The sequence below is a fragment of the Arachis ipaensis genome, chromosome B02 (assembly GCF_000816755.2).
Source record: "Arachis ipaensis cultivar K30076 chromosome B02, Araip1.1, whole genome shotgun sequence".
Classification (NCBI taxonomy): Eukaryota; Viridiplantae; Streptophyta; class Magnoliopsida; order Fabales; family Fabaceae; genus Arachis; species Arachis ipaensis.
In genome coordinates, this window is record NC_029786.2 from 7,602,185 (window position 1) to 7,614,969 (window position 12,785).

Sequence of the window (12,785 nt, forward strand, 5' to 3'; positions counted from 1 at the left end):
TAATATATTAAAATATTAATTATTTAACCCAAATCATATAGAAATCCTTATTATTTCACAACTACCAACTTTATAATTTGAATATAGAAAATAATCTAATAATTGTAAAATTGGATGATAATCTCAATTTATTTCAAATTCAATAAGTCAAAACTTATTTTAATTTTCTTTAATAGAGAATTTCTGAAATTAAAGCTACAGAAATACTGAATTTGAAATTAGTTAATGATAGCCTTTTTTCAAAGGTTTTGGGTCTTACAAATAGGGCATTAAAAGATTTAGAATGAAAAAGATTGTTTCAAAATGCTTCTTTTACAGCCTGGCTAGCAGTAAGTTTAGATCATTCTTCTTTAGTATTAAATCTTGAGCTAAAGATAAGAGTAAGTAAGTTTTTTAAATTTGAAGCATATTGTGGTGAACATGAAAAATGCAAGGAGATTATTGAAAAGAGTTGGAATAGAGGGAATGAGACTAAACCAAAAAATTTGACCAAGATTCAGAAAAGGATGAAGAGATGTAAGAAGGAGTTAAAAAAATTAGAGCTGGACTACTTTTAAAAGAGAAGACAAGAAAATTGAAAAGGTAAAGATTAAGTTACAGGACTCGGTATTTACAGAAGAATAACAAGAGAAAATATTCTTAACTACAGAGAGACTAACTCAACTTTGGAGACAAGAGGAGATGTTTTGGGGACAATGAGACAGAGTAAAGTGGTTGAGGTTCAGAGAGATGAATACTACCTTTTTTCATGCTTCCACTATCAAGGGACAAATAGATTAGTGGTGAAAAAAAGATAATGAATCTCACTGTTAATCATTATGAAAAATTGTTCAAGACTAAGAAAAGATTAAACATGGAGGATTGCATCAGGTATATCCCGAAGAGAATTACTCAAGACATGAATGACATGATGAATAAAAGAGTAACAGATAAAGAGATTAAAGATGTCGTCTTTAGCATGAAAAATTTGAAGGCACCGGGGTCGGATGGCTTTAATGGGTTGTCCTATCAAAAGTTCTGGGATATTATTAATAAAGAGGTATGTGAAGTTGTGAAGAATTTTTTTCAGCAAGAAACCATTCCAGAGGATATTAGTAAGACAACTCTAGTTATGATCCCGAAAGTGAAGCAACCTGAGAGTCTTAACCACCTTAGACCTATAAGTTGATGTAATTTTTTTGTATAAGATCATTTCTAGGATTATGGTACTTAGATTTAAAAAATTGATTGACAATATTATATCTCTAATTCAGAGTGCTTTTGTTGGAGGTAGACAAATTTAGGATAATAGTGTGATTGTATAAGAAATCTTTCATGAACTAAATAAGAAAGGAAGGGGGGTTCTTAGAACTTGGTGATAAAGATTGACATGAATAAAGCCTACGATAGATTAGAGTGGGATTTTTTGAAAGCTACTCTTAGAGCATTTGATTTTTAAGAAAGCTGGGTCAAGCTGATCATGGAATGTGTTAAGAGTGCAAATTATAGAATTAAGATAAATGGCAACTTATCCAGAAAAATTAAGCTACAAAGAGGCCTCAGGCAGGGGATCTCTTCTCTCCATACTTATTCACGATAGAAGCTGAGGTCTTTACTATATTAACGGAAAAGACATTAAGAGAAAAGAGAATCTCAGGGTTAAGAATTGCCCCAACATCCCCGGTCATATCTCACATTCTTTTTGCTGATGACTATATTATCTTTCCAGAAGCAAATGAAAAAAAGGTGTATTATATCTATTTTAAATATGTACATAGAAACCTCAGGACAAATGATCAATTTAGAAAAGTCGGGCATAACTTCGATAATCAGATCTCTATTAAAAAAAGAGTTAATATTGTAGAAATTTTAAATATGACATCATGGGACAACTCGAGAAAATATCTTGGCCTTTCTACACATTGGAGAAGATAAAAAAAAATATTACTCTTGCATGGATGGAAGAGAGAATTATGAAAAAATTTGAGGGATTGAAGGAGAAGTTGCTCAATCAAACAGGAAAAGAGGTACTCATTAAAAAAGTAGTTGAAGCCATACCAACGTATGTGGTGCACGAAATTGTGATCATCAACAATGGCGCCAAAGACTTGGAGCTCTCAAACGTGAATCACACTTTATCACAATTCCGCACAACTAACCAGCAAGTGCACTGATCGTCCAAGTAATAAACCTTACGTGAGTAAGGGTCGATCCCACGGAGACTGTCGGCTTGAAGCTATAATAAATTCCAAAAACATCTATGAAGATCAGTATTAATTAGATGAGCGGGGCTTTTAGCTTTTTGCTTCTGAACAGTTTTGGCATCTCACTTTATCCCTTGAAGTTCAAAATGATTGGCATCTATAGGAACTCAAAATCCAGATAGTGTTATTGATTTTCCTAGTTAAGTATGTTGATTCTTGAACACAGCTACTTTATGAGTCTTGGCCGTGGCCCTAAGCACTTTGTTTTCCAGTATTACCACTGGATACATAAATGCCACAGACACATAACTGGGTGAACCTTTTCAGATTGTGACTTAGCTTTGCTAGAGTCCCCAATTAGAGGTGTCCAGGGTTCTTAAGCACACTCTTTTTACTTTGGACCTCGACTTTAACCGCTCAGTCTCAAGTTTTCACTTGACACCTTCACGCCACAAGCACATGGTTAGGGACAGTTTGGTTTAGCCGCTTAGGCCAGGATTTTATTCCTGTGGGCCCTCCTATCCACTGATGCTCAAAGCCTTGGATCCTTTTTATCACCCTTGCCTTTTGGTTTAAAGGGGTATTGGCTTTTTTTGCTTGCTTTTCTTTTTCTTTCTTTTTCTTTTCTCTTTTTTTTTTCCTCATATATTCTTTTTTTCTGCAAGCTTTTCACTGCTTTTTCTTGCTTCAAGAATCAATTTTTATGATTTTTCAGATCATCAGATAACATTTCTCCTTTTTCTTTCATTCTTTCAAGAGCCAACAATTTTAACATTCATAAACAATCAAATTAAAAAATATGCACTGTTCAAGCATTCATTCAGAAAGACAATAGTATTGCCGCCACATAAAAATAATTAAACTGTTTTAAAATTTGAAATTCATGCACTTCTTTTTCTTTTTCAATTAAAAACATTTTTCATTTAAGAAAGGTGATGGATTCATTTTCATAGCTTTAAGGCATAGACACTAGTGATCATGTAATAAAGACACAAACATAAATAAACATAGAGCACAAATTTCGAAAAACAGAAAATAAAGAACAAGGAAATTAAAGAACGGGTCCACCTTAGTGATGGCGGCTTGTTCTTCCTCTTGAAGATCTTATGGAGTGCTTGAGCTCCTCAATGTCTCTTCCTTGTCTTTGTTTCTCCTCTCTCATGGTTCTTTGATCTTCTCTAATTTCATGGAGGAGGATGGAATGCTCTTGGTGCTCCACCCTTAGTTGTCCCATGTTGGAACTTAATTCTCCTAGGGAGGTGTTGATTTGCTCCCAATAGTTTTGTGGAGGAAGATGCATCCCTTGAGGCATCTCAGGGATTTCATGATGAGAAATTTCCTCATGCTCTTGATGAGGTTCTCTTGTTTTCTCCATCCTTTTCTTAGTGATGGGTTTGTCCTCATCAATGAGAATGTCTCCCTCTATGTCAATTCTAACCAAATTGCAAAGGTGACAAATGAGATGAGGGAAGGCTAACCTTGCCAAAGGAGAGGACTTGTCCACCACCTTGTAGAGTTCTTGGGATATAACCTCATGAACTTCCACTTCCTCTCCAATCATGGACCATTGTAAGCCAATTCTTAGGGTCCGGGTTCACACTTTGATAATGGTTCTTGGTGATCCATGCATTGGCATAGAACTCTTGAACCATTAAGATTCTGACTTGTTGAATGGGGTTGGTGAGAACTTCCCAACCTCTTCTTCGGATCTCATGTCGGATCTCCGGATACTCATTCTTTTTGAGTTTGAAAGGGACCTCGGGGATCACTTTATTCTTGGCCACAACTTCATAGAAGTGGTCTTGATGCACCCTTGAGAGGAATCTCTTCATCTCCCATGACTCGGAGGTGGAAGCTTTTGCCTTCCCTTTCCTCTTTCTAGAGGTTTCTCCGGTCTTTGGTGCCATAAATGGTTATGGAAAAACAAAAAGCTTTAGCTTTTACCACGCCAAACTTAGAAGGTTGCTCGTCCTCGAGCAAAAGAAGAAAGAAGAGAGTAGAAGAAGAAGAAATAGAGGAGATGCAGGGGGCTTTGTGTTTTGGCCAAGGGGGAGAAGTGGTGTTTAGGTTGTATGAAAATGAAGGAGTGAAGATGGGTTTATATAGGGGTGAGAGGGGTGTGTATGGTTCGGCTATAGAGGGTGGGTTTGGGAGGGAAAGTGGTTTGAATTTGAATGGTGAGGTAGGTGGGGTTTTATGAAAGATGGATGTGAGTGGTGAAGAGAATGGTGGGGTTTGATAGGTGTTTGGGGAAGAGGTATTGAGGTGATTGGTGAATGGGTGAAGAAGAGAGAGAGTGGTGGGGTAGGTGGGGATCCTGTGGGGTCCACAGATCCTGAGGTGTCAAGGATATCTCATCCCTGCATTAAGTGGCGTGCGAAATGCCCCTTTCTGCCAATCCTGGCGTTAAACGCCAGGCTGCTGCCCATTTCTGGCGTTTAACGCCAGCTTCTTGCCCATTCCTGGCATTAAACGCCAGTCTGGTGCCCTTTTCTGGCGTTAAACGCCCAGAATGGTGCCAGACTGGGCGTTTAACGCCCATTCTGCTACCTTTACTGGCATTTAAACGCCAGTAACTATCTCCTCCAGGGTGTTCTATTTTTCATTCTGTTTTCACTTTGTTTTTGCTTTTTCAATTATTTTTGTGACTTCACATGATCATCAACCTACAGAAAACATAAAATAACAATAGAAAATAGAAATTTAACATAGATAAGTAAAGATTGGGTTGCCTCCCAACAAGCACTTCTTTAATGTCAATAGCTTGACATTGGCTCTCATGGAGCCTTACAGATTTTCAGAGCAATGTTGGAACCTCCCAACACCAAACTTAGAGTTTGAATGTGGGAGTTCAACACCAAACTTAGAGTTTGGTTGTGGCCTCCCAACACCAAACTTAGAGTTTGACTGTGGTGGCTCTGTTTGACTCTGTATTGAGAGAAGCTCTTCATGCTTCCTCTCCATGGTGACAGAGGGATATCCTCGAGCTTTAAACACAAGGGAGTCTCCATTCACTTGAATGATCAATTCTCCTCTGTCAACATCAATCACAGCCTTTGCTGTGGCTAGGAAGGGTCTGTCAAGGATGATGGATTCATCCATACACTTCCCAGTTTCTAGGACTATGAAATCAGCAGGGATGTAATGGTCTTCAACCTTTACCAAGACATCCTCTACAAGTCCATAAGCCTGTTTCTTTGAATTGTCTGCCATCTCTAGTGAGATTTTAGCAGCTTGTACCTCAATGATCCCTAGCTTCTCCATTACAGAGAGAGGCATAAGGTTTATGCTTGACCCTAGGTCACACAGAGCCTTCTCAAAGGTCATGGTGCCTATGGTACAAGGGATTGAGAACTTTCCAGGGTTCTGTCTCTTTTGAGGTAATCTCTGCCTAGTCAAGTCATCCAGTTCTTTGATGAGCAATGGAGGTTCATCCTCCCAAGTCTCATTACCAAATAACTTGGCATTTAGCTTCATGATTGCTCTAAGGTACTTAGCAACTTGCTCTTCAGTAACATCTTCATCCTCTTCAGAGGAAGAATACTCATCAGAGCTCATGAATGGCAAAAGTAAATTTAATGAAATCTCTATGGTCTCAGCGTGAGCCTCAGATTCCTATGGTTCCTCATTAGGGAACTCCATGGAGGTCAGTGGGCGTCCATTGAGGTCTTCCTCAGTGGGAATCACTGCCACCAAGCACCTTCCTTGCATTGTTGGCATTGTTGTTGTTTTCAGCTGCCATGGTTTCTTCTTCTTTGAAGAGCTCTGTTAGGCCCTCTAGAGAGAGTTGTGTTTTGGTTTCTCTTAGCTTTCTCTTCAAGGTCCTTTCAGGTTCAGGATCAGCTTGAACAAGTATGCCTTTATCTTTGTTCCTGCTCATATGAAAGAGAAGAGAACAAGAAAGTAGGGAATCCTCTATGTCACAGTATAGAGATTCCTAGAGGTGTCAGAGGAAAAGAAGAATAGAAGGAGGAGATAGATGGAGGAGAATTCGAACATATAAAGAAGGAGGGAGTTCGAATTGTACCTTGAGGAGGAGTCTTAGTCCCTTAAATAGAAGGATGTGAGAAGAGGGGAAGAATTTTTGAAAATAAATTAAAAATATTTTGAAATAATTAAAAGAAATTTTGAAAATTTGATTGATGATTTTCGAAAACTCAAATTGGAAAGAAATAAAGTGATTTTTGAAAAAGATTTTGAAATTAGAAAAAGATATGATTGAAAAAAAATTAATTTTGAAAAAGATGTGTTTGAAAAGATATGATTGAAAATCAATTTAGAAAAAGAAAGTTTTTTAAAATTAAAGTTGATTACTTGACTATCAAGAAATTAAAAGATATGATTTTAAAATTTAAAGTTTGATCCTTTCTTAATAGGCAAGTAACAACTTGAAAATTTTTGAAGTAAATCTTTAATTGAAGCAAGGATTTTTGAAAATAGTAAAAATGAATATAAAATGGAAATAAATTGATTTTGAAAGAGATATGATTGAAAAGATATGATTTGAAAAAGATTTGATTTTGAAAAATTTTGAAAACTTGAAAAAAAAAGTGAATTAAAAACAAAATCTTCCCTCTAGTGTCATCCTGGCGTTAAACGCCCAGAATGGTGCCCATTCTGGCGTTTAACGCCCAAATCTTTACCTTTTTGGGCATTAAACGCCCAGCCAGGTACCCTGGCTGGCGTTTAAACGCCAGTTTTCCTTCTTCACTGGGCGTTTTGAACTCCCAGCTTTTTCTGTTTGATTCCTCTGCTGAATGTTCTGAATCTTTAATTCTCTGTATTATTGACTTGAAAAGACATAATTTAAAAATATTTTTGAATTTTTCAATGATGAGAAACAATAAGAATTGCAACTAAGATCAAATAAACAATGCATGCAGGATACCAAACTTAAAAGTTAATACTAGACTTAAACGAGAAACATAAAATATTTTTGGTTTTTATAGTTTTATAAAAATTTTTTGTATTTTTTTTCGAAAATTATATGGAAAATAAAATAAAGAGATTCAAAATTTTTTGAATAAGAATTCCAGGAATCATGCAATGTTAGTCTAAAGCTTCAGTCTAGAAAGATTAGACATGGCTAGCCAAGTTTTAGCAGGACATTACATACAACAGCCAAATTGATGGGAATCAATTAGCTCCTGTGATGATAAAAGCATCATCTGAAACTCTAGTGTTGTTGCCGGAAACAAATGCGAAATTATTGTTCGTTCATTCGTTCCTTCCCCGGCAACGGCGCCAAAAACTTGGTGCACGAAATTGTGATCATCAACAATGGCACCAAAGACTTGGAGCTCTCAAACGTGAATCACACTTTGTCACAATTCCGCACAACTAACCAGCAAGTGCACTGGGTCGTCCAAGTAATAAACCTTACGTGAGTAAGGGTCGATCCCACAGAGACTGTCGGCTTGAAGCAAGCTATGGTCATCTTGTAAATCTCAGTAAGGCAGATTCAAATGGTTATGGAGTTTAAGGTGATGAAAATAAAGATAAAATAAAGATAAAATAAAGATAGAGATACTTATGTAATTCATTGGTGGATTTCAGATAAGCGTATGAAGATGCTTTGTTCCCCTTGAACCTCTGCTTTCCTATTGCCTTCTTCCAATCATTCATACTCCTTTCCATGGCAAGCTTTATGTTGGGCATCACCGTTGTCAATGGCTACATCCCGTCCTCTCAGTGAAAATGGTCCTGATGCTCTGTCACAACATCGGCTAATTAGCTGTCGGTTCTCGATCATGTCGGAATAGGATCCATTGATCCTTTTGCGTCTGTCACACGCCCCACAATCGCGAGTTTGAAGCTCGTCACAGTCATCCCTTCTCAGATCCTACTCGGAATACCACAGACAAGGTTTAGACTTTCTGGATCTCAGGAATGGCTACCATTAATTCTAGCCTATACCACGAAGGTTCCAATCTTAGATCAGAAACCCAAGAGATATGCACTCAATCGAAGTTAGAACGGAAGTGGTTGTCAGTCACGCATTCATAGGTGAGAATGATGATGAGTGTCACGGATCATCACATTCATCAAGTTGAAGAACAAGTGATATCTTGGAGAAGAAGTAGACTTGAGTTGAATAGAAAAATAATAGTACTTTGTATTAATTCATGAAGAACAGCAGAGCTCCAAACCTTAATCTATGGTGTGTAGAAACTCCACCGTTGAAAATACATAAGAACAAATAGTGTAAGCATGGCCGAATGGCCAGCCTCAAAGGTCTAAGGACTAAACGTCCCAAGATGTGTGTAAAATACAATAGCAAAAGGTCCTATTTATAGAGAGCTAGTAGCCTAGGGTTACAGAAATCAGTAATTAATGCAGAAATCTTCTTCCGGGCCCACTTGGTGTGTGCTTGGGCTGAGCATTGAAGCTTCCATATGTAGAGACTTTTATTGGAGTTAAACGCCAGCTTTTGTGCCAGTTTGGGCGTTTAACTCCATCTTTTGTGCCAGTTTTGGAGTTAAACGCCAGAATTCTTGAGCTGACTTGAAACGCCAGTTTGGGCTATCAAATCTCGGGCAAAGTATAGACTATTATACATTGCTGGAAAGCCCAGGATGTCTACTTTCCAACGCAATTGAGAGCGCTCCAATTGAGCTTCTGTAGCTCCAGAAAATCCACTTTGAGTGCAGGGAGGTCAGAATCCAACAGCATCTGCAGTCCTTTTTCAGCCTCTGAATCAGATTTTTGCTCAGGTCCCTCAATTTCAGCCAGAAAATACCTGAAATCATAGAAAAATATACAAACTCATAGTAAAGCCCAGAAAAGTGATTTTTATTTAAAAACTAATAAAAACATAATAAAAACTAATTAAAATATACTAAAAACATACTAAAAACAATGCCAAAAAGCATATAAATTATCCGCTCATTAGTATGCTATGAACATAGTGAAGTTTTCAAAAGATTTTTTTCATAGGCTAAGTAGTAAAGTGGCAAGATTTTGGTAGGCTTCAAGTGAAAAACTAAAAGGGATTCATTGGAAGAGTTGGAAAAACATGAGTGGGAGTAAAAAATATGGAGGTCTCAGGTTCAAAGATTTTCATATTCAGAATATAACACACCTAGCTAAACAAGCATAGAGATTATTGGAGAATCCTGAGACTATTTGGGTCAGAATCCTAAAGGCTTTATACTTTTCAGATTGTGAATTTTAGGAGGCCAAAGATAAAAAAGGAGCATCTTGTGCATGGAAGAGTCTATTACAAGAAAGAAATTTAATTCTAAATAAAGGAAAGTGGAGCATTGAAAATGAAAAAAGAGTCAAAATTTCGGAAGATAATTGAACTATAGGTAATACCAGCCTGCACGGGCAGCAAAATCTAGAGATTAACAAAGTTAAACAGTTGCTGAAAGAGGGGAAGGCTGAAATTTTTGAAAAATAAAAGTCATGTTTGATCATGAGAGCTTTGAGAGAATAGTAAAAACTCCTGTAAGCATATTAGGAAGAGAAGACACCTTAATTTAGCCATATTGTAGAGATGGGAAGTACTCAGTTAAGTCCGGATATCATGTGGCTAAAATGAATAGTCAAGAATTGGATTCAGATCAACCATCAACAAGTGAGAACGGAAAGGAGCTATAGAAAGAAATTTAGGGGCTTCAAGTCCCACAGAAAATTAAAATATTCTTTTGAAAAGCATTGCAGAATATTATTTCAATTTATGATAATTTGAGAAAAAAAATGGGTTGCTAACAATTTTCACTGCCCAATTTGTATGCAAGAGATGGAGATTTCAGAACATGCATTACTTCTATGCCAATGGACAAGAGTAGCATGGTTTGGTTCACAAATCCAATGCTGTCCAACTAAATAGACAGTTACAACTTTTAAAAATTAGCTGCTAAATATTATAAAGAGAATTAAAGATACAAGAGCAGAGCACCAGAACAGGATCATTAGCAAGATAACTTTCCTAATTTGGGAGATTTGAAAAACTAGGAATCTGAAAAGGTCCATCAAAATATTGAACCAAATCCAAGAATTACAATAGCTAAAGCTAAGATTTTAGAGAAAGAGTTCTATGAAAATACAAAGAAAAACCATCACAGTAAACAAACAGCCAGAAAAAGCAGAGTTTGCAACATTACCTGGAGACCTCCTCCGTATGGTTGCTTAAAGGTAAATGTTGATGCAGCTTTTTCTGGAAATCAAAGAAGCGGAGCTACCGCAGCAATTATCAGAGATCATCATGGAAAGTTACTCATAGGAGCCACAAATAAACTGAAAGTAACTTCAAGTTTGGCGGCAGAAGCTCTGGCAACAAGAAATGCAATGGTTCTAATAAGGAATTTTCAATTGGAGAAGGTTTTGATTGAGTCAGATAGCCAATTAGTTATTCAAGTAATAAAGTCAAGAACACAAATTAAAAAATTATTGCCAATAATTAAAGATATATGGGAGCTTCAACAGGAGAACGTTAATTACGGATTACCTGAGTACCAAGGGAAGGCAATCAATTGGCTCACACGATAGCGAATTTGGCAAGCTCGATTAATCTCAATCCCATGTGGGGGTGTGTGTCCTCAAGATGCAATTAGAAGCATTGCCATTGAGGAGTATAACACCCCGTTACCCTAAGCCTTACCTCACACCGTAAAGCGAGGATAACAAAGTGTCACGACAGTTCTAAAGATCATACGTATATATATATATATATATATATATATATATAGAGAGAGAGAGAGAGAGAGAAAAAGAAAGAAATAGAAATACTAGAAGCACGATGAAGGAATGAAAGCTCAAATTACATAAAGCGGAATTGCGAAGTGCGAAGCATTCACACACGATAACTAAACGCATAGGTACGAACATAACGAGACATAATATATGTAAAACCTTGTAGATAACTCCAAGATACACAAGGTAATAATTAAAATAAACAAGATGTATATATATAAGTTTGATATACCAAAGAGAGAACTAGTCACGTCTTGCGGAGTTTAGGCCGGCTAATCAAACTGAATACAACAGAGTTTTGAAGTTTAAAACAGCAACAACCTATCTCTCAAAAATTTTCAGAAATAAAGCCTCTAAGGCAACAAAGTTAAATATACAAAAGGTGAGAGAATAACTACAACAAAAGTAAAGTGAAATAAAACATAAGAAAGATCATACTCCACTCTGTCACCATATCCGCAGACTCACCATGGTGGGTTGCGACCTGCATCTGAAAAAAACAACAACAACATATGGTATGAGAACCGGAGGTTCTCAATATGGTAATAGTGCCCAATATATAAGATGTAAGATTCCGGGACGCAAAGGCAATCCTAGAACTTCACATCGATACCGATATTCAAGCTTAAAATGAAAGAAATAACTTAAACCATAAACCATAAACAGGGTTATCTAAACTTAGGGGATTCTAACTAAAAATAGTCACACCGCTGTATCCCACAGCCTTCACCAACCTAACATCTATGTGATCCCATCGTTACCGCCTACCTGACCTCCTCAGCACCAGACAATCACAAGTAATGCAGACAAGTAAAGCACAAGTAATATACATATACAGCAAGTAAACAAATAGAAAGTAAGCATGTGATTCATTTAGGCATAACTGAAGTTAAGCAAAGCAAACAAGCATAAAGATGATGCATATGATGAATGTCTGTCCTATTGGTTGTGATATCACATGTCGGTTATAGTGCCAAACCCGACACAAAATCCGATCGGCAACTCTCGGATTAGTCTCTCTATTGCGCGTACTCAGGAGGAATAATTTCATGGGATGAGTGCCCTACCACCTTCTCTTTTTAGAGGGAAACATTCCGAGGGAGAGTGCCCTGCCACCTTCCTCTGGATGCCGCATGATTCCATGGGTTAGTACCCTACCACCTTGCAACCAGAGAGAAAATGCATACTCAGGAGGAATAATTCCGAGGGATGAGTGCCCTACCACCTTCTCCATGAGAGCGAAACGTGAGTAGGAAGCCTAGCTTCAAACCTCACATCTCAGCGTAGGCGGGAGACCGCCACAGCCCCTACGCCAGCACCGCTGCCTCGACAAGCAGGAGACTGCCACAACCCTTGCCCGAGGAGCACAGCGAATCACCAAAACAAGGCATGTCACAATCACATATTCAATCTCATCAACCATAAGCATTCTTTTTCAAGTTCCAATCTCATCATCCATTATCAAATCCCAAGTTCCTCAAATACGACAAAATCATTCTAAATCTCAAAGTCTCATCCAAGAAATACCTCCCCGCACTATATTCACTAATCTCATCCACAAAACTTCCAAATCCTAAGTCACCGGTCCTAAAATTCATGTAGGATTTGACTAAAATAAATCACTAACTCATCTTTAATAATATTAGAACCTAATTGCTAGATAGTACTCTTAAACAGCATTTGAAATAAGTTTATAAAGTTAGAGAACCTTTGAAAACGAAGAAAAATTATTTTTCATCAAAACAGGGTCTATGCGTACGCATGCACCATGTATGCGTACGCTACATAGAATTTTGCCCATTTCGCGTACGCATACAAGAGTTCGCGTACGCATAGGTACCAAACAGAATGGTACCCTCGCGTATGGGGGGTTCGCGTACGCATACCCCTCCAGACTTGCAGAAT

The 12,785-nt window shown here is 37.5% G+C and overlaps 1 long non-coding RNA gene across 1 annotated transcript; it reads left to right on the plus strand.

Annotated features, from left to right (window-relative positions):
• Positions 766–10,235, plus strand: LOC110268676. The gene is made up of 2 exons (XR_002356988.1): positions 766–2,048; positions 9,076–10,235. It is a non-coding gene; the product is annotated as an uncharacterized LOC110268676 (long non-coding RNA).